Source organism: Struthio camelus, chromosome 16 (genome assembly GCF_040807025.1).
Source record: "Struthio camelus isolate bStrCam1 chromosome 16, bStrCam1.hap1, whole genome shotgun sequence".
In the NCBI taxonomy this organism is placed as follows: domain Eukaryota; kingdom Metazoa; phylum Chordata; class Aves; order Struthioniformes; family Struthionidae; genus Struthio; species Struthio camelus.
In genome coordinates this window covers 21,650,784-21,672,080 of record NC_090957.1, presented here as the reverse complement: position 1 = coordinate 21,672,080, position 21,297 = coordinate 21,650,784, and the positions used below count along the sequence as shown (strand labels likewise).

Genomic DNA, 21,297 nt, shown 5'->3' with positions numbered 1-21,297 from the left:
TCTTCATGTCTGTTAAGAAATGCCTCCCATCTTTCTAAACTGAAATTCAGAGATTCCTTAGCCTCACCACATAAGCCTCCGGCTGGAGCCAACTGCACTCATAGCGTTCAGGAGAGCAAGATTCACCCAGAATGCATATTAAGGACACACGTTTACTCCTATTAAAATTGTTTTGAGGTTCAGAACCACTGCCTGAGTGCCTGACATGCATTTAAAGATGGTCCCACCCTGAAGGTAGCTACATACATACCTTTTGCAATTGGTTAATGTCAAGATACAGAGCTGAGTAACTTCACACATGAAGGAGACTTCAAAGGTCTGGTACCATAGTATCCACCCTCTTCCTGAGTCGGACTGATGCATCCTAACCATTCAAAATACAATTTCTTCTTCAAAACTTTCAACAGTAGGTCCTGATACTGATGTGGCTCAAGTGTTTCCCAGACTACTGGAAAACTTTACAATAACTTAACAAGAGAGATCTGCTAAGCATTCATAAAATGCACAAATAGCAAAATGAAGCAGGTTCAGCTACACTTGCTAGCTCTTTGAGAAAGCTGTATAGTAGGCGTTCAAAGTGTAAAACTAAAATATAGGCAAAGTAATGAAGTAAAAAAATATCACTTTCAAAGAAGAGAGAGTCATAACTCCCCTCAGTTCACAATATATCATGCCAATAAATGATAAACCTTGGGTTGCAGGCATTTCTATGGTTGTTTATACTTGCCTCAAGAGACACATATTTCCTGTAAGCGTTTGTCTGAAAAATAATTGAAAAAGATTAAGAAATCAAATTAACCTTAGTTCTTTTTAGTCTTGACTTGCCAAAAATACCTGTTTACCTAAACTAGCACCAAGCAAAAACAAAGTTATCAGAATTTTAAAATTCTACAACTGCCCATTCTATATTCATAGAAGCCATTAAAAAAAAAAAGCAAAAATATCATGGAATTTGTTTGAAGTAGCTTGCTAATCAGAATTATTATTTTGCACTCAACTCTTTCAAAATAACATATAGTATACTGTGACAAAATTGAAGTCATAATTATGGAGGTCAAAGAACCCACTACCTAACAGTTATCAATTCATGATATAAATTACAACTCATGATATAAATTACATCTTCTGTAAGATGCTACCTTGGTCCCTACAAGGTATAAATTCTGTCAGGGATTTGGCATCTCAGAAAAATTAAGTGTTTTTAGTGTTTTTGTCCTTTAAACTGCATTGCCTTATGGGGATCACATCACCGCACTGCACTCACTGCTTAGCTGCCGCCAACATGCAGCACCAAGCTTAGCTGATTCCCTGCTAATGTTGCTATTAAGAGGGTGTTTAACATTAAGATCTGAAGTTCTTATGAAGTCCTTCCAAATTCAAGCATTACGATAAACATATCCTGAAATATCGGACTGTACAACTACAATCTTACCATCTTCCTCAGTATTTTCTTTAGCAGCAAGACCAGCTCAGAGGTGTCCATGGCCTTTCCTTTGCTCCTATCAGATGTGTCAAAAATACTGTTTATATGTCAACGCTATAACCAAATCATGAAACTGAAATTGCTTAACAATACTCATTCTGCTCTTCAAAAGAAAAGGTACAGGAAAAAACATTCCCAATAAATTCTGTCTACATCACACTTTAGCAACTTACAACAGTTACAATTTATGTTAAGAATATATAAACCAGTAAACATAAAATACGTGAATAGCAGTTTACTAATGTTGTCAAATTCATCTTTCATTCCTGATATATGCTTGCTTTGTTATTATCAGTTGAGCATGCTTCTGTAGTATTAACAGGACCCCATTTAACATGCATGCATTAAGATCAACTGATCTCCTTTCACTGTGAGTGAACATGCTACACAGTAAAATCATCTGTATCAATGCCTTGATGAGTGGCAGGTCTCTAAACGACACTAGAAAAGTAAGTTTTAAGAAAATCTAGACAAGTATCAAGTCGGGACATACAGTCATACAACAGAAGAATTATTTGGAGTTCATCATGAACTAGTTTTCCTTGCAGACATTTGCAGAATCTAAATGGATTTTTAAGTTACCTCAGTAAAGCTGCAAAGAGGCACGTAGGCATAGGTCTATTACATTATCAGGCCTTTATAAGTATCAGAATTTTATTTTTACTGGATTGCTTCATGGCCTAAGTTACTCTGATTGCTCAAGCCACAGTTCCCATGAACAAGAAAATCCGTATCAGCATCATGCTGAAAGTCTGTCTCATCCATTAGAACTCTAGGATCACTATCGTTATCATTCTGATCAAGTCAGTCCTCAAGCCTACAAAAACATCGCTTACTAACTACTATAAAAGATAGTCAGTCCACCTTAATATGTTCATAAGCACCTTTCCTATCTCATATAATTCCCAACACAGATTCACCCCTGTTATGTTTTACTGCTTCTCTCAGATCAGCTTCTAAATTTTTATGAGTTAAACCAAGAAAATCATTTTCCTTGACAGCTCCTAGCCTTCCTGGTGCACAGCATCAGAAACAACAAACAGTCAAACCAATAGGTTCTTAGAATAGATCCAAATCAACCTGAGTTCACTCTGCTGCTGTCTAAGAAGTCCAGACAACCTAGCAACTGTTGCTGATCAATCTGTTATTGCAGATTTTGGAATACGTGTTCATAGTTCCTTCAGGAACTTAAGAATAAATAAAATTTCTGTTTAAGTGAATGTTGCTTAAGTGAATGTTAAGTTTAAGTGAATGTTGCTTAGGCTCTATAACCATCCCCACAAAAACAAGAACTACACACACTCAAAATGTAACAGTAGTTCGTTCTATCTGAAATCAGTTATCAGAAGAAATAGCATAAGTTATACAGTGAACGTGCTCATACCAAAGAGACCAATACCTTTCAAGCACTGAAAGCTTAACAGACAGGGGCACTTTAAAAACAGTACATTTTTGGTAGTGCTTTCCCTGTAGTCTGCAGAATCCCAATACTCCAAAGTATTCTAATATCGTACGTAGAAAATGCAGTAAAACCAATCATAAACCCAATTAGAAGACAGCATTTGGTTTTTTTAAAGTAGCGTTACGATAAAACAGTGCCTTTAATAACATTTTAGAAGAAAGTTTCCTTGATGAAAGACACAAAATATGAGATCACATTCTCAGAGTATCAGTTTAGGCACATCTAACATTAAGCACTCCAAAAGTGCCTCAAAAGTAGAAAAACAGCAATAATCATTAAAAATTATCTTAGTTCTTCAACTAGACAGGCATACAAACCATTATGACCTCAAGGTATATGCAACAGGGTCCACATTATGAAATCATTTAAGAATTTTAAATTGCTCACATTTAGCTTCAAGTTTAAATCTTAATTTGCAATCACTTAAAAGTTCCAACAACCTATGTAAATCCTAAAAGTCTTGGACGTCCACCTACACGATACCAACTTTCAAGCTGATCCTCTAATATATTCTGTTCTTAAAAGTTGTTTTAACTGGCAGAACGCTTCTCATACATTTTCTCCCGAATTTGTTAATGTACCTGAAAGTGTAGTTTGTCTAGTTAGCTTCCTCTCTTTGGGCAACTTTTCAATCCCAGTGAGAGGTAAATCAGTCACTTAAGTGGTAACAGAGACCAGAACTGGCAAAAGACTAATTGAATTGATACAATCAGAATTGAATTCCATACTACTGTCCATTTATGCATTAATAAAGTAGAAACTATTGTTACATTGTCACTTGCTACATAGCTAGCACAGTAAATCCTTACAAGGTTCTTAAATAGTGCATCTTGTTTCATAACATATTAACAAGAGGCCTTATAAGCAATTACAGTTTAATCCTTTACGGGAGAACTAGATTAAATGTTCTTGTATACCTTTAGACTATAATTCTAAATTGTTAGATGCAGTATATAAGAACCTAGACTAATTTTAATGGGCTTGATTTTGTTCTAAAGATAGCAAAAAGCTGCTCTACCAAACTCAAGCCACAAAATAAGACAACTCTACACAAACGTATTCTAGAAAGAATGGATAGAAGCTGCCATTTCAATATGGATCTAATTAAAAGTTATGTAATATCCATATTTTCTAGATATAATATTATAACCTACAAAGGTTTCTTAGATGTCCGTCTTGGTCCGTTGTTATGAAAACAAGTAGTAACAAATAAAAAATAAAAAATCCAGTTCCTTTCCCCCCCCACTCCCTAGCCCCAATTATGGGGGAAAAATACATACAGTGAAATCACAAGAGAACAGCCATACAGTACTTCTTTCTTACAGTGTGGCACAGACTACACACCTAATCCTAGAAAAGGTTAGAATTAACCACCTGCTAAGCCTGCAGGGATGAGCCTAACAATACAAAAGAGCTACTCATTTATGAGCTAGGCAACTCTTTTCACTTTTCAACTTACATTCAGTACAGTACTTCAGCTCGCTGAAGAATTACGAAAAAGTGAGCTCCAGCAAATCTCTATTTTGGAAAAAAAACAAACTGGTCTGAAATGCAACTCTGAACCACATTGTTGGTTCAAAAGTTTAGCAAGTCAATGCTATTCTGCAATTAAATGAAGTCTTAAAATGCTTTAGCTCTTGAACGCAAATATTTTGCCACGTACCTGTTAAACAGTATACCAATGTACCGTTAGATACAACATTGCCTGTCTTGTACAGTGCTTTTCATGCTCGCTTTTTGCAGTAAGTTAACAAAAACATTCTCTATTTCAGTTCACAGTTAAAGATCTACCCAAGTAAACATTTTTAACAAGAATGATTGTAAAGTTCTCTGCCTACTTTCTTATCCATTTCACCTGCTTCCAACAGAGTCAATCCCATTAATAAACTGTAAAAACAGAGACCGTAGTTTACGAGTACCGTTTCTTCTTAACTTTTTTTAAATAGTCATATAAGTAGACTTTCGGACATAATTCAAGAATAAATCAATCGCATGTAGAACCAGAAAATAATTTAAAACAGATCAGGTATAACAACTACGTTCCAAAGACTTGGAATCCAGGTTCTAATCTCATATAAAAAATAAAATTAGGAAATGTCATCAAAATGCTATAAAACAGAGGCAAGTTAACTACTCTGTATTGCATGGCCTCTGAATAAATGCGTTTCTGTTCTTATTAGAAGAGTGCATTCTGAAGCAAATTTACTCCTCATCTACTTTTCCTTATTATTTCAATTTATAACTACCATTTAATAAATCATTGGTATTGATTACCTGCTTTTAGGACTGTCAAACAACAAATTTTTTTTTGGTTATGCTACCTTCTGGGCACCAATTCTATTTTGACTTTTAGATATGTTTTGTCCAAATTTGCTAGAAAAATACGTTCTGGGAAGAGAAGAGACTTGAATTAATTTAATTTTGAATTTTTCACTCCACCACTAGTTTTGCAATTCTAACTGAAGTATGATATAATTTACTTCAGCAGAGACATCTCAAGCACACATTCACTACCTTTCATTTTAGTTTCTTGAACTCTGAACTGGAAGAAGCTTAAAGTTTACGGCTTATATGTAGACTTTGCTAGAAAACCAGTGAAACCATTCTACTTCTAGTTTGCCTATTCAATTCTGTGTGAAAATTCAGGTAAGTATAAATAAATGAACAACCCAGAAAAAAATCTGGCTGCAGTTGAAAAGAAAGCTTTACAAGAGGTTAAAGAAAAAACTTCAGAAGTAGAACATTTTATGCTGTTATCTAGCAAGTTAGGATAGTGATAGCACGAAATTATTTCACAAAACAAATTTTAAACTCGCCTTCTACTTACTTTAGCACCCCCCCACTGGATTTCCACCAAACTACTGGAAACATGAGACACCTTTCGGTCAAATATAACTTACTGATTTTTCTAAATGCAGTGGGCTGAAGTGCTACAAGCTGCTACTTCAAGCTTATTTAGAGACATGTGAGATGCATATCTGGACAACCTCAGCCAAAAATATTTTTTGAAATTATTTTTTTGTTTGATCAAACGATACATACACATTTTAAGCTAGCATTTCTGGAACACTGTATTTAAGCTACTTTATCTTCTCCACCAGAAGGAGAGAGTTTATATTCAGAAACATTCCTTATAGCTGACCAGTGACCATGCCCTTGATTTAAACTGTGTCCTTTCACTTCCTCCACTCATTGCTACTTTTCTGACTTGAAGAATCAAGTAGCAGACTTGCAACTGTTGAGCAGCTCACAGGACTATATCTAAGTTGAAATATTTCTATTATTAAACTGCCTGCTGCATTGAATATGTGGCGCTGACAAAAATGATTGCAGATTGATAAAATTTCTACATGAAAAGTATCTGGAAGGAAACTGGATAGAATACATTATGTTAAAGCTTTAGAAACAACAGAAGGTGAAAACCACAGAGAAATCCATACAAAAATTCAGACTGAACTTCCACTCTTCAAACCATGAAAACTTATTTTTCAGTCTTTACCTGGTTTCAAAGCTTTTAAACTAAATCTGGATTCACTTAAAAAGAGTAAAGAGAAAAAAAATAAGAACAACATAGTCATGTCATATACATTCTGTTCCATCACAGGGAATAGAGTTTTAATCTTTCATGACGCTGGTACCAAAGTGGCAGTGACTAACAGAATGTATTAAAATCAGGATTTTTTTTTTGTACAAGGTGTCTGATCATTTCTTAGTCCTTATCTTCACCAATTATGTTACTCCCTTCTAAAGCAAGTCTGAGGCTCGTGGGAGTCCATCCTTAAGAACAGCTTGTCCTCCTCCTCCTAACCTTACAAAAATCCCTCCTCAGAATCCCTAGATCCCCCACTGATGTATAGCGTCTACAATTAGAATATGTTGCGGTACTGGTAGATTATCCACCGTTAAGGACTTGTCCAAGCCTTATTAGTGTAACAAAACCATATAAAAATGATAAATTCTCCATCTGTTGGGTATAGTGCTAACTATTCCCAAGTTTTGTTTGTTTTTTTAAAATAAAAATAGCACACATGATCTCACAACTTCAGCTCCACCCTGTCTGCTGAAGCTGAATAGTAGGGTCCAAGCTCCTCTGTTAAGCTTTCCCCACATCTATAGCTTACTCTTGCCACCTACAAATCTAGTTGTGTTAGAATCAAAAACTTCTACCATTATTAACAGATACCATCTGTTTCAAAAATATATACACTCAAGTTAACGACATCATCCTCTTAACAGGATGTAAGTCAACATCTAAATACACGAAATTGTTCATCTGATGCTTTTCTTCACCCAAAAAACAGGTGAATCAAAGACAAAAAAAAACCTGTCAGTATCGTTTCTTTAAGGAAGAAACATTAATTCATCCACAGCTAATTGGGTGTTAATGCTTCTTACTGATTTTCTCTAGTCTTAGAGAAGGATACATTCAACCTACATCCAAACAGAAAAACAAGGCAACCAATGAAAGCAAAGGCAGTTCAAAGAGCAAAAAAAAGACTTACCTAGTTAAGCAAAGAGAACTTAGATTTGTGTAGCACAATAGGAACAGTTAGCACTGACATGAGAAGGAAGTTATAAATAATCTCAGTCATGAAGGCCTCTGTGCTATCTCAGATGTAAACTAGTACCCCATCATGCCATAAAAGCCTGTTACCTTTAACCCTACCTCAAAGAAGGTATACCAGCTGACTCACCAACAAGCACTGGTGAATAAAGGGTGCTGCAGAAAAGCGTATCTATGAACTCACTGAACAAGGACCTATTTAACAACAGTTCTGAGAAAATTACAGGACAGGCATTTGCTGCAGCACCACCTATAAGCCTCAAGCATGACAGGTTGTCCCATAACTGGAAATAACTTTTCAAGAACGCAGCAGCTAGTTACTAGTTAAAAATACCAGGTAACTCTTCCAGAAACAGTAGAACCTTAACCACAGAGATTTACTTAACCTATTTATTTAGTCACAATCTTTACCCAATAAAGTCCATAAATGGCCAACTCAAACAGCTGGGCTCTCTCAGAAGCAATACTTTTAAGGGGGAAAACAGTTAAAACACTTCTAAATATATCAGCTAACAAGTACGTTGGATTCATAATGTTTTTTTTTTTCCTTGTAGTTCTGCATGCACCGGTGCACTTGATACCGCTTAGTATGACAATGCTGTGCACACATGAGAGGCTTTGAAGAGGACTGCATGTTTATAGTACTGATGAAATGGATCAGAGCTAGACATAAACATTGAGTAAATATGCTTATTTTGTAAGTAGCATAGGAAGTTTAACATTTTTCTTGGAAATTTCCTTAATAGTACATGCCAGTATTAAGCATTATGCTAGATGGCTTCCATGACAGTAAGCTTAAAAGTAAAACGGCTTAAGTCACACCTACCTAATCCTGTAAGGAAAAAGCACGAGGATTAAAGAAAATAATAATTAGAGCATGAGTTTTTAAATATGCTAATTTAGAGAGGCATCTGTATTAGAAAAAAAACAGGCCTTCTTTAAACAACTAAGTTAGATATATACATTTGTTTGGACTAACATGCAGTGTCTAGCTCTAGTTTTAAGCTGGTAATTGCTAAATTCTTCATTCCTCTCTGAAAACCTAACTTGCAGGGTATGATGTCTTGTTCAGATAGACAGCTAAAATGATTTGCCTAGCACCCGACAAAAAACATGATTCTTCAAATGTTTCTAATATGTAATACTCATCAGTAGGTCTCAAAGCATAGTATGAAGGATGACAAGCTTTCTTTCTTTCTTTTTTTTTTTTTTTAAATGTGTACTACAGTTATTTTAGAACAGACATTTAACTCAACCTTATCTAGGGGCACCACAGTGAAGCTGACATAATACAGCCAGAATTCAAATCAAATCACCTCATTTTCAATAGAAGATGACTGCATATGCACTCCTGTTAGCAACTGAAGAATTCTGAAGTAATTTTATCTACTTGAAAAATAGTTTTAAATGGGCCAAAATTATTAGCGCAAATGCCTATTTCTAAATCTTATATTGAGGTGTAACCTACCCTGCAAGCAGGTCAAAAGACTAAGCAACAGTCACTAATAAACACTTATGATCACAACACCCAAAAGTCACCCTAGGAACCCCACTCCCCTTGTGCTGGGTAGAAAGTACTCCTGAGAAAGACGTTCAACCTAAGTAACGCTTATTCAACTGAATAAAACTTTTTAGTAGACAGGTTGTTTCTGTCAATGATATTTAAGCTTTTTAAAATGGAGACAGAGGAGAATTAAGAGATCAGTGGTACCTTTCTTAATAGGTCTGCATTTACAGACAGTACATAACTTACCACTTCTCTATAATAAACCTGACAGAATAAATCCAGAATCAGTTTAATCAACACATGGCTCTAATATTTGAGAAATATCTTCAATTATCAATCACAAGTTACATGTGTTATAGGCTGTCAAAAAAATCCACATTATCTATATAGAACCCAAAATTATTATTTATCATTAATAATTACTGATTTTTATTGCCATATTGATTTTACAGAGTTAGGCTTAAGTCTTTCTTACTTTCAGACTGACAGGTATTTCAGTGTTCGCTTCAGAAATTTCAACAGCCCTCCCAGTGTCTTTCCCTTTAATTTGGGAAACCAGCCCGAAGTTTACAGAAGAACTAGAAAGCTGACTGAAACAAAACTATTCAAAAGCTGCTCCCCTTCATACTGTAGTAACTCAAATCACTTTAGTTCATGACTACTATAAGCAGCTACAGAGAGCTGTAAATAAATTTTGTAATGAACATGAACAGTATGTTTCAGGGCTAGAGAGAAGCATGGGTTTCCCAGCTACCATTTGCTCAGAACATTTTAAAAGAGGTTTTCCCCTCCGGCCCCCCATAAAAACATTAAAACTAGCACAGGTTGTTATAAAGGTCTTGAAGAAATAAAAGGTTTGAGTGTTGAACAAGACAGTCAACAGATACTAATTCAGCAGCTGCTCCATCTACATTAAGTTGGATAGATGAAAAAGTTGAGAGCATACAAAGAATACACTGAGCACTCAAGGCTGGATGGAGCATAGGAAACAGTATAGGAAGAAGCATCAGCAATATATGCAAGACAGACCTTGCACAGAGTCATAAAGGTAAGTATTAATGTCTTTCTTCTGTAGCACAGAAATTAACAAGTTACTCCTATACAAGAAAGCAACTTCCATCATTTCAAGGCAAAAAAATGTAAGTTACAAGAAGGCATTATATTGGATTCATCACTGCTCTCATCCGGTATTCTTTTTTAGACATAGGCATTTAGCGAATGCATACATCTGATCCTACAACTTCTACTCCCCTAGTAAATGAGCTACATCCCATAAAAAAGCCACTATCCTTTAACTGAATTCAGAGCAAATTAAAACCAGAAGCAGTGTCATCTATGTGCATCTACCATCAAAAACTAGATTAGACTCTAAAACTGAGAAAGACTCAAAAAAAAAAAAAAAACCACAGTATCACTCTCCTTCAGAACTGCTCATGTTCAGCGTTATACTTGCTCTGACCAACACTGAATTCAGGTGGGAATACCATTAGCCACCTCTAGAACTGGAGAGTACTTCTAAAAGCAGTCTTTCGTAGGTGCTTCATTTGATCCCTATTGTATTCCCCAAATCCTTTGTTCTAATGCCTTCCTATACAACTTTAAGTCTAGGCATTAGTATTACCCCCATGATGCAGCAGTAATAGAGTGATACAGTGAGATTCTTACAGAGTCATACCTTTCAAAAGGGCTCCCAAAACCATGAGGTATTATTGAACTCAGGACATGAAGAAGGGTAATACAATTAAGTGTGTATACTAATAGGAGTTACCCTACTGGGGGCACTAGAGAAAGCAGGGACGTAATTTTTTTTTTTTTTACATCCAACCATAACATGGTTTAATCAAGAAGTTATATGAACAAATAATATAGCACTACACAACATTATAAGAATTGTCTACATTTCAGATAGTCTGGTATGTAAAAAACTGTAAAAACATAATCTTCATCTAAAGTGTAAATAAAAAAAATTCAACAAGTGAATATCTAAGTCAATTCATTGAAATGGACAAACAGACAAAAAAAAAATCTTGCTTTCCAACAGTGACTGGTCACTTTGCACTGTCAGACAAATCAAGATCCACTCTGCAGAAAAATAAGCTTCAAAGCAGAATGCTAGATTTGTTTCATTTCAGAAGGTTCCTGCACCATTAGATTCTTCCCTAAAGAAGAGACTTCATTGTTACAGCAATTAGTATTCCTCCACCCCAGCAAAACGCAAGCAAAGGAAAAGAGAGAGAAAGAAAAAAAAAAAAAGCTATGAAAGGGTAATCTAGCCGTTTCGCAGCTTTGCCTCCTTACTCCACCCAGTCTCTTCTCTGCTCAATGGCTGCACACAGCATCCATAAACATGGTCAAATCAAAAGAAACATAGAAAAATGAGATCCCAGAAAATAAGCTAGAAATTTGCAACAAATCTTTCTGTTTAAAAATATTTTCTTTGTTTAGTTCCCCGAACAGAATTTTCCTATTATTTTCCAAAATGACTCGAAGGGCAAATAGCATTTTGGAAGGAGACCCTCCCTCTTCCAAAAGCCAGCTGAACGCTGCACAATCATTTATTAAGTGATCATTACTGAATATAGGTTCTTTAACACCCCCCCATCCAATACTATATAAATAATATTGTCATAAGAATATACATTTAAAGAAACCCCACATAAAAATATAATTCAACCAGGTCAATATGTCCAAACATTTATTTACAGTAAAATAGCATTTACTGAATATTTTTAATATAGCTTCAATAACCTTTCACCATCCCCTGGTTAGGTAATTCATTATGAATTGACTTGACCTGCAACAACCAAGCCCTCTGCTGCAGCATTATCAGCAGAGAAATTTTACCAGTGATATTATGGCAAAGAAAGGGAAGATGTCACATTTTTACTGGTATTAAAGGTCAAATTTAATTACGTCCACCCTAAACAGCCACAACAAAAAGAAATCTCACACCCACAAAACTGAGTAATCCTAAACTTTCTATGGGAGGCACCACTCCCACCCCCCCCTTCCATCGAAAGCCCTGTCTGCATATAACCTCCTGCCTAAACAAACACTCAAAGGTAGCAAGAAAGAGAGCATTTTAGGAAACTCAATGCTATTAAAAGGTTTTCAGGGAAACTCTGCGCGACCGTGGACAACCAGGCAGCGATATGACCCCGAGAAGGAGAGATTAGACCTCCCTCCCCCGTTTTCACTGCAGCTGGTTCTGAAGGTCTGAGCCACCTCCTATCAGCGCTCCCCCTGCTAGATCACTGCAGGAAAACAGGGTGGATGGGAAACCCGTTTTTAAAATAACATCGGCTGCTTTCCCCTGCAGTACCAATTCTTGTTTTGTTTTCCGTGCTGCAGCTGATTCTGGAGATCTGGGCCATCTCCTCAAAAGCAACCGCCTTGCCCCCCGAGAGGGCAGGGGAGACGAGAAGAACAGAAGGGAAGCCTCGACGGGAGACCCGGAGCAGGGATGCTCGGTGTCCCCTCAGGTACCCCCAAGCGAGGGCCCCCGCCCTAGGGGCCTTTCTTTTTTTTTCTGCCGGGCCCATCGCCTCCTCCCCGGTATCTTGCTAAGTCACCAGAAGAAACGAAGCGGCCTAAGCCGGGGGGGAGGGGGGGGAGCCGGGGAGGGAGAGCCGGGGCCCGGGCGAGGGGCTCCGCGCTGCCCTCGCCCCCCGCTCCCTCGCCCGCCCTCGCCCCCCCGCTCCCTGTTTTCCTGCTAAGTCACCCGGAGCGCGGTCGGCGCGCAGGGAGGGAGGGAGGGAAGGAGGGAGGGAGCGAGCCCCGCCGCCCCGGCGGCCCCCGGCCGGCAGCACGGGCCGGGGGAGCCCGTCCCCCCCCCTCCCCCGCCCGCCTCGCCCGGCCTCCGCCGCCCGCCTCCCCCCGCCTCCTCCCCGGCTCCCTCCTCACCAACGGGCGCGGCGGCCATTTTGAGAGCGAGCCGGAGAGATGGAGGGCGGGGGCAGCGGAGGGGAGACGAGGGCGGGGAGGAGCGCGCAGAAACACCGGCCGCCAGGGCCCGGCCCGGCCGCCGCCCGCCGCCGCCACAGCCCCCCGCGCCGCGGGAGAAGGCACCAGAGGCGCCCGCCGCCTTACCCGAGCCGCCGCCGCCGCCGCCTGGCTGGGGTGCGTCGGGCCGGCGCCGCCCGCCTCTCCCATTCACCGGGCCGCGCGGTGCCTGCGGGGCGGGGCGGGGCGGGCTGCGGGGCGCGGCGAGGAGGGCGCGGGGCGGGGGGGGGTGTCGGCCGGCTCGGCCCCGCTCGCGCCGCCGCTCCGGCTCCGCGGTCTGTCAGTGGCGCCCCGGCCGCCAGCAGGCAGGGAGGGAGGGAGGGAGGGAGGGAGGGAGGGAGCAGCGCGGCCCGCCGCGCCCACTGCGCATGTGCGGGGCGGAGGGCGGGGACAGGCGCCCGGAGACCATCTTGGGAGGCTGAAGCGCACGGCGCGTGTCCCGGCGTGCCCCGCGCGCGCAGTCCGCCTGCTTACCGGCCTGCCTTCCCGGCGTGCCCCGCGCGCGCCAGCGCGCCCGCCCCACCGCAGGGCCGGGCCGGGCCGTGCCCCGTCGTAAGTGCCCTGGCGCGCTGCCCGCGCTCCGCCCCCCCGCGGCCGCCGCTGGGAGCCGCTCGGCTGCCTCCGCGCTTTGATGAGCGGCAGAGCCGCACTGGCGGCGCCTGGGGGGCGGGGGGGGGGGGGGGGGCAGCGGCGCGCGAGCGAGCAGGCGCTCGCGCTGCCCGCGAGGCGGCGGCGCTGTGAGGAGACGAGGCGGGAGCGGGCGGGCGGCTGAGGCGGCTCGAAGGGGCTGGTGCCCGCTCTGCTCTAACCGAGGTGGTGCTGCTGCCACGGGGAAAAATAATAATAATCATAATAATGGTAATAATAATAATGATGATGATGATGATGTGAAAGCCGAGCGGTGCTGCTCCTTTCTGCTTGCGGCTGCGTTTGGTGTCGCCACAGAGATGCACCGGCCTGGCGTGTTGTGGCTTGTGAGGAATCTGCTCCTGATGCAGCACTATTTTTAGTGAGTAACCTCGCCCCGCAGAGCTGGGGTTACCCGGCTGGAAGGAGGCACGCGTGTCGCTCCTGACGCTCACCTCTGTGCGAGCGGAGATCGAGGAACTTGACGCGTCCCGGTGCAGCTCGCTGTTGCGCAGCGACAACGCAGCAGTGTGAGAAAAATCATACTTTGCACTTAGAGTGTTTTACCCAAGGGTTTCGTAGTCTTCTACAAACCTTGGTGCGTTAAATCTCCCAGTTTCCTAGTGTTAATGTATCAGTGTTCCTAATGGTAAACTGAGGCACCGACCGTTGATAATCTAACCCACGTACTTAGAACAAGCGACTGACAGAAGAGGAGACAGAATCACAGGGAAATTAACTGCCAGCTCCCTTAATTGCCGTGTGACAACACATGGTTAGGCAGCTGGATACATCAGAAGCCAAATTCTCCCCTCAGTTTTTGCTTTTGCAATCTTTACGGACTTCAGTGGTTCGTGTGAGCATCAGCGAGAGCAGTCGTTACCCAGGTGCTTTGCAAGATTGTCTGTGTTTGGTAAATGACAGAGATGGTCCAACAGTGGACCCAACCAGTATATGCGCTTCATCGCTGCAGATGCAAAGCAGAAGGAGCCCTGTGACAGGAAACTGTTACGCGTGCCACTATCAACGACTGGTGACCAAAGTCACCTCTAATGATGGCAGACGTAACAGCATAATTACACCAGCCTAATACAAGGCTTAGTGTGAGCCGTAAAGTTTTCTAAAATGTTGATTTGGGGAAATAATTTCCCATGTAAAATTGACAAAAATGTGGCAACAAATTCAAGAAAGCCCCCTTCAAGGGACGCTGAAAATTTCATAACCAAACACCAAACACTATGTAGTTTTATCTGTTTCTGTTACAAATAACAACTGAGATTACTAACATCTGAAATTTATAAGATGGAAAATTTGTTTACTAAGGGCATTTGACAGTGCTTTCTGTCAACTTCACTGTTGTGCTATGGCTTATGGTCAGTCACTTACTGTTTTCTTTATATAGGTGTTTTATACAGCATTGGACAAGAGAAGACTACTTAAACCCAATGCAGAATGCAGAACTGATAAATGCATCCAGGACAAATGTTGAGTATGAACCTCCATTAACTATTTTTTTAATTGGCTAGATTACAAGTTTTGAATCCATTTAGGCCTTTCTTCTTACAGCTTACACCCAGAGATGATGATAAGACAAATATTTCCAAATACCGATGACATCCAAAATGGACCAAAAGCATAAAGTACTTCGATTTCAATGTACTTTTTAATAGAATTAATGATGATATAAACAGTTAGATAAATCAGTAAGGCAAATTTCCAGTGAGGAGACAACTTCTCACTTCGTAAGACAAATTGCAGCGTGGATCTCATTCTTTTCTCCATTTTTGCTCTTCACACAGCTAAAGTGGAACTATTTTATATTGTTAAACATTTTTGAATAATTAGCAATGCTTGCATTTGGCACATCTAGGCTTGCAATCATAGCACTGCAGATCAGAGTTCAGGGGTATAAAGAAGTGGACGGTTTGTTTAGAGCTCGTTTTATAAATACTTCCACTACTCTCAGATGAAAATATTTTCACAAGAAAAAAAGTTAACTACAGCTGAGTAGCTGTGCTACCTCAGTAGCACAACGATGGTCAAGCGCACATATCCACACATCCACACACATATCCACACATCCACATGGAGCTTCATTACTTGCAAAGAAAGATTTAATTACAGAATAAGCCTACCAGTATGAAAAAAGTGATTTAGATGTCAAAGCAGCACTTAGTCAACATTGTCATATTGTTTTTATCTTTAACACTCAATAACATTTTAGATATTTGAAGAAATTTAAACATTTAAATAAAACTTCTTGTTGTTTACTCTTCTAATGTCTTCCTTTTCACTTAACTTGATTCTCCTTTATACCAACGCCTTTCTCTACTAGTTTCATAGAATGTGAAATATAATTTGCACTTATGAGTACCTTTACTGACCAAATTTATAAAGAAGAATAAAACTCTTTGATTCACAAAATTTTATTTTTGGGGTCTAATGTGCTAGTAAATCGCTGCAACATTTGATGGGCAGACAGGAGTGAAAACATTACTATCCAGAAATAAGCCAGCAGCCCTGATTTTTATTAATAATGTTTATGTTATGAAAATGTGTGATTAATAGGCGTTTTGATTCAGAAAGCATACCTGTTTACTTACACTTAAATTTTGTCCCTAAACGGCAAGATGCTGTTCCAAGAATTTTGTCATAGTTACACTATAGCAGGCAGATCAAGGCAGTCTTTGTGACAGTCCTGTGCGCTGTTACTTGACGCAGGCTTCTATATTTTAAATAAAATATTTGCCCAAGTGGTTTAGACTCTCAAGGCCGAACAGAGATCCAGTGTAAACTGATGCATCTCCAGTGTTGATTGTTGGGAAGTTCTCTGCTTGCAGTTAGCCCTAGTTTATTCCTGTGTCAACTTCCCCTTCCTCCTTCTTTTCTCTTTCAGTGTTTTTGATATTTCTGTTGCTTTTTTTATTGTTGTGTGGAATGGAAATTTGTTAATAAAAAAACAGCAGAAACAGAGCAGTGTGTGTCAGTGTCCCATACCACCATTTCAAGAATATGTTCCGATGCTTTCCAGGAAAGAGAATTGGATCAGACTGTACCATTTTTATTTTCTACCCACTATTTGTAAACTCCCATGCTGACTGCTGCGGTAGAGATACGTGCCTGATTCCTATTTAAGGCAAACAAACATCAGTGAGAAAAATCAATGTGAAAAACACAGTGGATCAAAATGATGAATCTGCATTATCCTTAGTGCCACTTAGTTATATAGAAAAATAATACATGTCCGACTGAAAGTTACTACTGCATGTTCTCCATATTCTAAATCTTAAAGGGTATTAGCCATTGTTCAGTTTTAACCTCTGAAATTGTTCTTTGGTAATTATATTTTTAATTTTTAAACATGCTAAATACATTTTCTTATCTTTTAAGGGGCCTACAGTCACTGGCTCAAGTTTTGTGATGTGCTGTTTGTAACTGGACAGGCCTGGAAGTGGCTTAGTACCTTCCACTCCTATTTTAAGGTAAAGGATATTAGCCCTTTTCATATTCCAGCTAATTATACATAAAAGTGTTCACAGATATGTTTTTGTGCATGTAGCTTACATCCGAAAATCTAGTATCTAGTAAAGTCTGTCGAGTCTGTATCTCTGCAGTTTGGCTATAATGATACAGTGGGAGACCATGTCAAAAGCGTTGCTAAAGTCAAGGTAAGCGATGTCCAGTGCTGTCCCCTTATCCGTAGAGCCAGTCATCTCACTGCAGAATATCGGGTTAGTTAGGCACAGTTTGCCCTGGTAAACTGTGCTGGCTGCTCCCAGTCATCTCGTTTCATGTTCCTAAACGTGATCTCCGGGAGGATTTGCTCCATAGTCTCTCGGGGAACTGAGAGCAGGGTAGCTGACCTGTAGTTCTCTAGAAGTGTCCATTATATTAATTGCAACTGGTGAATTGGATAGCTGCAAAAAGAGAGATTGTAATTTAGGATACAATTTTTAAATGGTAAGCCAAAATTATATTTGCTGTATTTCCATTTGTTTGCAAAGAATGTGGAAGATTAAAAGGCAACACTGCTTTGGAATTTCTCAAAGTTATAACAGTATATCAAATGTTTTGGAATGCATACTCCCGGTAATGTTAGCATTTACCCAAGAATCTCAGTCCATTTCACAAAGATTAATGAACTTCTCCAGCATTTTTATGAGGTAGGTATTTTATTCTCCTTCTGTAGCGGGAGTATCAGAGACACCAGAAGTCTAAATGATCTTCTTGGAATAAGAGAGGAAGAGTTGGATATTAAACCTCGTGATGTGTTCTCAATGTAGGCTGCACTTCTTTTAAATAATGTGGTATTAAACTTTTTCTTTCACTTCCTTATAGTATCATCATCTGATGTTGGGATAAAAAAAATCCCAACTCCTAACACTGCTGAACTGTGAGAAATTTTAGAACAGGATTCAAATATGTTTCTTGATTGCTACGGTGTATCTTGATAATAGACTAAAACATTCCCTCAGATAACCTCAGTTGGGATGTAGATCCAAATAGCATAGCTCATTCCAATTCCAGCCTCAAATTTTTCTTCATGGTATTCCTAAAGTAAATGTTTGCAAATTGCACAGCCATGCCTCAGAGCGAGCAGCGCTTCTTCAGTGTATTTTTTACCATACTGGATAGTGTACGCAGCCATAGCTATTACACTGGAGATTACGTATTTCAAAATGTTACATCAAACATAGAGGAGCATCTTTCTGCAGGGGTTCTTTCTCCTAAACTCCAAGAAGTGTATTTATTGATTATTCGCACATTGTCTGTGAGTGAATGTTGTGGTTAATAGTCTACCTATGTACATATTTGTGTAGCAAAACATCTGTAGTGACTATTGCACTGTAATGGACTAATTTACCTGTTGCAAGTCCATCCCAGGGCTAGAGCTACAAACAATATGAGCTGTTACAGCTACAGAGCTTTGGAAAATGGCAAGTCTGCACAAAAGTGCCTCAACAAATTTGAACTGAAAGATCAGCTGAGCTTTAGGTTGGGAATAAATGAGACAAACGTTGTCATAACTAGTTGCCTAAGCACAGAGTAAAGGAAAATTAACTTTTAGCTGTGTCTTGCCATTCAATTTAATGAGTCAATGGGCATGTCTACCTGTGTCATTAACCCTGTCATTGGAATATTTTGAAGCGAGTACATGAAGTGAGTGTTTTTTCATCTTTTTGTTCCCTAGTAAATAATGACCTGGTGGTTCAAGCAAGGCTTGTTTCTGAAACTGCAAATTTTTCCACTGTATTGTTTTTATAGGTGGAACTATATGCAAAAGTTTCTGTAATTGCGTTTCTGACTTCCCACATCACTTGGGATTTATCTTAATAAAGACAGTGAGAAAATGACTCTTTTTGCTATAGACAAAATACTAATTGTGGGAAAATTTTATGTTCCCAGTACAAAGCATAGTGCAAAAGTATTCAGATTCATTTGTTAGTGTATATTCAGATTTTAGAAATCCTACTTCCAGCACAAATGTGGCCTGTGCTATGTATTATCAACATAAGCAAGAGGACAATGTGTGACTGTATCCCTTTCTACCCAATGTTTCTTAATAGCATTAAAAAGACGAGCAGATAAACAAATCCGAGCTCTAATGTATTTCAGTATTGAGAGTCCTGGCCTTATGCAAGGTCTTCAGCCATCAGTAGAATTTTTTACTGAAGTGGGTTCTTTTTCAAGTTAATAATGTGAAGTGATAGAATTTTCAACAAATTTTCCATTCCTACTACTAGTTCACATCCATATATCTATTCCATATTGGTTATTAACAAAACTGGTCATCATGCATAGTTATAAATAGTTTATACTAGCTACAATGACTGTCTGTCTGTCTTCACCTTGCTTGAGTAGTCTATATTGCTATGGATATTGTTTTGAAGGGGTTCCCTTTTTTAAAGGCACATGTTAGTTCAGCAACTGCTTTTCCTAGAGCCAAAGGGTGAAGGTCCAGGTGCAAGCAGCATTTCATCAGCTTATCGGTTTTATTTTACTGACTGTACTCTGACAGAGGACCTTATATAAACTTTATTGTTCACCTTTGAAGTACAGCTTTATCGACAGCTGTAAGTCTGTTTCTCTTGTTGAGTCACAATTTATCTACTGTTTCTTTTGCATATTAGCAAGGGTATTATCAAATTCGGCTGTGTCGGAAGTTCAACCTCCTTTTGTCCCAGTACAGTGAGATATTGAAAGTATCTTTTTTTTGTGATGCTAGGAGAACAAGTTTTGGATCTAATGACTTTGTCAAAGTTGTTAATGTTATGGTATTGATTGCAGGCATTTATTGTCATACATGAAGATGTTTTCCATTTCCAAAGTTATAAAAATGATATGAAAATTAAATTTATTTAAAGAATATGTATACTAATTTAAAAACTTTTATTTCATGTTTTCAGAAAATTGTTCCTTATACCTTGAGAATGGTTTTATGAGTTAAAGTTAAGGCTCTGTCAGTAACTTGTAAATTCCAATTAAAAGTATAGTAAAGCAGTATGGAGATAATAAACAATCTGATTTTCAATCAAATTGGGCATGCCCTTTTGCATACAAAAGACACACACAGTTATCATGCTAATGTAGAGGTATGCTATAGCTGAACATGCACATTAGGTCATCATAGACTCCTTTACCTAATCAGAATAACTTGTGTGCATAAGTATCCGATTTGCATAGAAGACTGCTGCAAATGCACATGCAGCTATTTTAAAGCAGATAATTCATTCATCAGTCTACTGTGTATATTATTGCAACTGAAAGTAAGCAAAATTCAACTTAGTTCAAGTACAAGCCTTTATTGTACTTCACTTTCCCTTTTTCCATTCACAGCTGTACATTTAGCAATCACACTTTAGAACGAAATGAAAGAAAACAAGTGTGCAAACTGTTAGAAGGAATGATACAAGGGTGCTCCACAAACTTGTGTGTCAAAGTAAAAATAGCAACTGTAACACCTTAGACTAAGCATAAGTGCTGGAGAGAACGAGAGTCCAAAGCATATCGGTACTAGTATTAAAGGAGGGGAGCACATACTAATAAGCAATGCATTCTTAATCCATAGTTATTCCAGATTTGGATTAAACTGCCTTCTAGAGTTTTTTAAAGGCCTTTTTCCTATTAAAGTGTTTACCTTTGGTCATAGTGTTTCTCCTTTTAGTGGGTTCAGATTTAAAGAGCAGACTGGGATATACTTTTCTGCTGAGTGCATCAATGGAATCACTCCTGAGTCAGAAACGTTGTTAAAAATAAAGCAAATATGTTGCTTTTTAAAATTTGTAACCTGTGTTGTTAATTATAGTAATGTGCAAACATGTATATTATTACTGCTGCCACTCTCCATAACCCCTTCTAAATTCATTTCACTATATTCCTTTTCTCTTGAAATAATAAAGCACTACTGGCAACATTAAATGACATTGCTTGCATTTTATATGATCATCATACAGCAAAGGGTTGTTTCATTGCACCTAACCTAATATTAAAAGATGTTCTCATGTTATTTTTCATACTTTTACAACTTTATTTCTTTACATATAACCCACAGAAATCTGAAATTGCTTTTAAGTTAAGAGTTTCTTTCTTCTAAATTACTTTCAGCCATATATTTTGGTTTGTTATTGCAGAATCACTAGAAACTCTTTTAA

The 21,297-nt window shown here is 39.2% G+C and overlaps 2 protein-coding genes across 4 annotated transcripts in view; one reads left to right on the top strand and one right to left on the bottom strand.

Annotated features, from left to right (window-relative positions):
• The window catches only part of PAFAH1B1 (platelet activating factor acetylhydrolase 1b regulatory subunit 1), a 43,309-nt gene extending 30,074 nt beyond the window's left edge, over positions 1–13,235 (bottom strand). The window contains exon 1 of one of the 3 annotated variants that reach the window (XM_068910376.1): positions 13,106–13,235. The gene's annotated coding sequence lies outside the window, so the exon portion shown is untranslated. Of the gene's footprint in view, positions 1–12,338; positions 12,684–12,919; positions 13,006–13,105 lie in introns of those variants that run through there. The other 2 variants (XM_068910377.1, XM_068910378.1) reach the window with 2 other exon arrangements.
• An 818-nt stretch (positions 13,236–14,053) lies between these two features.
• MNT (MAX network transcriptional repressor) overlaps positions 14,054–21,297 on the top strand; it is a 107,146-nt gene continuing 99,902 nt past the window's right edge. The window contains exons 1-3 of the mRNA XM_068910374.1: positions 14,054–14,175; positions 15,048–15,134; positions 17,036–17,127. The gene's annotated coding sequence lies outside the window, so the exon portion shown is untranslated. The remainder of the gene's footprint in view (positions 14,176–15,047; positions 15,135–17,035; positions 17,128–21,297) is intronic.